Raw genomic sequence first — 3,724 nt, 5'->3', positions numbered from 1 at the left:
TAAACTCTGATTAGCTTCTATGTCCATGTTGAAGAAAATCACAGCCAGCTGTCCTGGCCACTGCCCTCCTGTGCAATTATCTCGCTTTACAGCTCAATCTGGGCTTTCTACCTCTGACTTGGATTCCTCTGGTAGCATTGCTACTGATCCAGTCAGCAAACAGGAGAAGTCATGAACGATGATGTTGATTTCCTGCATTGTTTTAGGATTGTAGCACTTTTGTAGTTTTAGCAATGGCAGTGGAGGATGTGGAAAAAGGAAGCTATCGTCTCTGAATATCCGAGGGTCCGGACCCTATAGTTGAAACAAGGCATGGTACAAGGGGCTTCGTTTTACCAGGCTAGCTTCTAGCCTAAGTGGGGATAATGTATTGATGGAGTCTAAAAAGTTAAAAAATGCTCTCATTTAAGGAGGGCGTCATCTTCCTCATGTTTTCTGCCTTCAGTATAGCTTGTGGAAAATTACAAATGGAATCTCTCGTGACTCCCTGACAATGACTTTCTTTGCGCCACTCTTCAGTGAAAGAAGAGCTCATTTTTAGAAACTAATACTTCAGTCAATCAAGCCTTTTTTTCCAGACACAGATGGTTCAAAATGGCCTATTCGGATTCTCCTAGAGTTACATGGTGGCTTTGATGTAGGTGATTGACTATAAACGATGTTCTAAGCTTGAGATAATATTTTGTAGTGTCTTTTTTCCTGGCCTGTCATTTGTGTTTCTTGGCCTTCGTGAGGCTGTTTGTTCGGAAATATTCTCTGTGCTTGGTTCTTTAGCATCTTTTCAACCTGTGCTTGACCCAGGAGACGTTTTAGAAGACACCCTTCCTTGTTCAGGTGTCAAAGAAAGCTCAAGACATCTGACTATTGATCTTTCATGTTCATGTTGAATGGGACATGAATTTAATGTTAAAACAATTTACTTGATAAGATTTTACATCTTCAATGTATTGTAATATTCGGTTCACTGAGGCGATGCCTCTTTGGACATTCAACAATGGTTCTTAATAACTGTAGATAAAAATGATAAAGAACCAACTCATGATTTTTTAATATACACATAAGAACAAATGTAGGGTTTTGCAATTTTTCTTTTTTTGTTGTTGTTATTGGATAATTGAAAAACTTCTACAAAAAATGAAAATACTTGTAATATTCTCTCAGGTTTTTTTTTTCTTGTTAGATAGTTGATTTAACAAACCTAAAGGTAAAATAGTGTTCTAGACAGCAATAAAATGTGGTATTCAGAAAAATAAATAAATAAAAGAGATACTGGGCATATGGTTGTTGTTTCCTTCATTGACCAGGAGATGGCGCCAAACCAACATGACTGCTCCCATGAAAAAGGCAGTCATGTTGCTTGTCTGTTGTTTGTTAACAGACAGAGCATTATTTTTCGTGGGTTTTTTTAAAATAATTATTATTGTTCTGTATGCCACGTGCATGGATGTGCACTTCACAGCCGATTTAAGGCTATAAATGATACCCAAGCATAAAAGTTTAGTTTCTATTTTCCAGATCCGCTTTGGTGCCTCCAGCAAATACATAACTACTTGACAAGGGACTCCATTGCTGAGCTAAATGAGAGACTCCTTGTCTGTTTGTTCTGCATGTGTTTTCCCAGCTGCAGTGGAGAAGAAGAAGGGCAATGAACATTTGAGGAGGGGAGGTGGGGAGTCACCCAGAGCTCACCCACTCTCAGTTTCACAGAGCAGTCAGTTCTGGCTCAAACAGCTGACAACAGAGCAGGTCTCCTTCCTCCAGCTGCTGCATGTTCCTGCAGGAGGCTCACATGGAGCCGCATGTGAGCGCCACCGAGAGCAGAGCACGCTGCGCTGGGAGCCAGAGAGAAAACAGGAGCTCCTAGACTACGACTGACAGCCAGGCTCACGCTAATAACTCCATTACTCTGAAGTGCAGGTGCATAGCTAAACTGCAGAGGGAAGAAATCCATCTCTAATCAGTGACGAACTTAAATTTTGTGTGTGATGGCAAAGCCTTTAGTCCCCACAATGCATCTCATGTCCGAGTTCGAAAGTTTATAAGAAAGGTCACCGCAGCTCTCTTGTTGACAAGAGGCTCATTGTTGGAGGAGGGGTGTCAGACCCATTCATGCTGCTGCTTTGTTGTTTCAGCTTGAGCTGCTCACGTACAGCCAGATAAGATCATTTCAGTTGAAAGTTTTTAAGTTGTGTAACCTACTTTGGAACGTGGGCTGCAGCTGTTCTCGCTTCTGCAGCGTCGTGATGCCTGGATGGTGTTTTACACCGCAAGGACATGCTGCCAAGATGTGCCTTTTTGTTTTTTCTTCATGCAATTAACTGTCTACAGTCAACAGCTGAGCATGGATGCCTTTTATGTGAACATGTGAAGCCGTGTTGCACGGGGGAATAAGTAGTAAGATGCTGATACACTTGGCACAGATCCAGTCCAAGCCATTAGAGTCACAGGAAGCTCTCGGTTTCACCACCTCTTCAGACCAAACAAAGGCAGATGTCACAGCACTTAAACTGTCACTAGGTGGAAATTTGATCCACGTCTTTATCAGTTGACATTTTGAAACTACAGAGACATTCTCATGTATTATTTTTGCTTTCAAGTGTCGTTTAAAGGCTTCCAGAAAAAAATGATAATGGGCTTTTTAGAGTGGAGAATTGCAAAGCATTTCCTAGTAACATTTTTTGTATTCAGTGATGATATGTTATGCTTTCCTGGACAAGTTAGGATATATCTATGTGCTATATTTATTGCATTTTTTTTTTTTTGCACAAAATGAATGGATAATGAGGTTTCACTCTGTTCATTTCTGTTGGTTTTGAGCTCTGTTTTAGAATGAGTTGTTTTAGGGCGTCTTGTCACTTTAAATCCAAATAAGCTGCTGGCCACGTTCCCCAACTCAACATTTACACTGGCATGTGAAAATGCCAGCAAACAGATACGCAATTTACAACCTGCATCTTTGAAAAGCAGAAATGGAGACTCCTCCAGAACCAACAATTATGCAGCAAGTGGTTTCTGTACAACAGCAAAACACTTGTCTTTTCCAGCAGCCATTGTACAGCGCATACAATGTTAAAATAGCCAACCAGAGGAGCTGCAGCTCCGCTCTGCTAGATAATAGACTGGACTTTACTTGGGTTGCTAGGTAACATGCAGTGTTTGTTGATCTGTGATATGACATTCAGGAGGTTTTTGAAACAATTCATTTTCCATACACCAAAAAAAACATTAACTTATTGCCAAAAACCAAGTGGGTGTTTTTTTTTTAAGAAGTTGCGATCCAAATGGAAGTACAAAAATGTGTAAAATGTGACTTTTGAATAATACATGCCCTTTAATAAGAGATCTCGGACCTGACCTTTAAATCTAGCTGATGGGAACCAACGTCGGTTTACAGTCACATTTGTCCTCTGGAAACAGTGGTGTATTTATGGCTGCAAGTACACAAACAGTGTGTCCACCTATAACAAGAAGACAGCACTGACGGCACTGCCGAATATCATCCGGCTGTCAGGATGACAGAAGTGCATTGCATCCTGAAAATCTATATCCTGATGCTGTGATGCATTTATGAGTTACAAGTGCTGAGGATAAAAAATTTTCAGTGCAAAAAATGTGAGACGTAAAACCTGTTGTCCATCCAGTTTGATTGGGTTTGAGCTATGTTGCAAAGAAGAAGGGCCAAGCATAAAAAAATACAGGCCTCGGACGTGCAGAGGTAGAGGCA

Source organism: Poecilia mexicana, unplaced genomic scaffold (assembly GCF_051168715.1).
Source record: "Poecilia mexicana isolate PSO_F unplaced genomic scaffold, ASM5116871v1 scaffold_17, whole genome shotgun sequence".
NCBI lineage: Eukaryota > Metazoa > Chordata > Actinopteri > Cyprinodontiformes > Poeciliidae > Poecilia > Poecilia mexicana.
The sequence above is the reverse complement of the archived record's forward strand: the minus strand, read 5'-3'. Positions refer to the sequence as shown.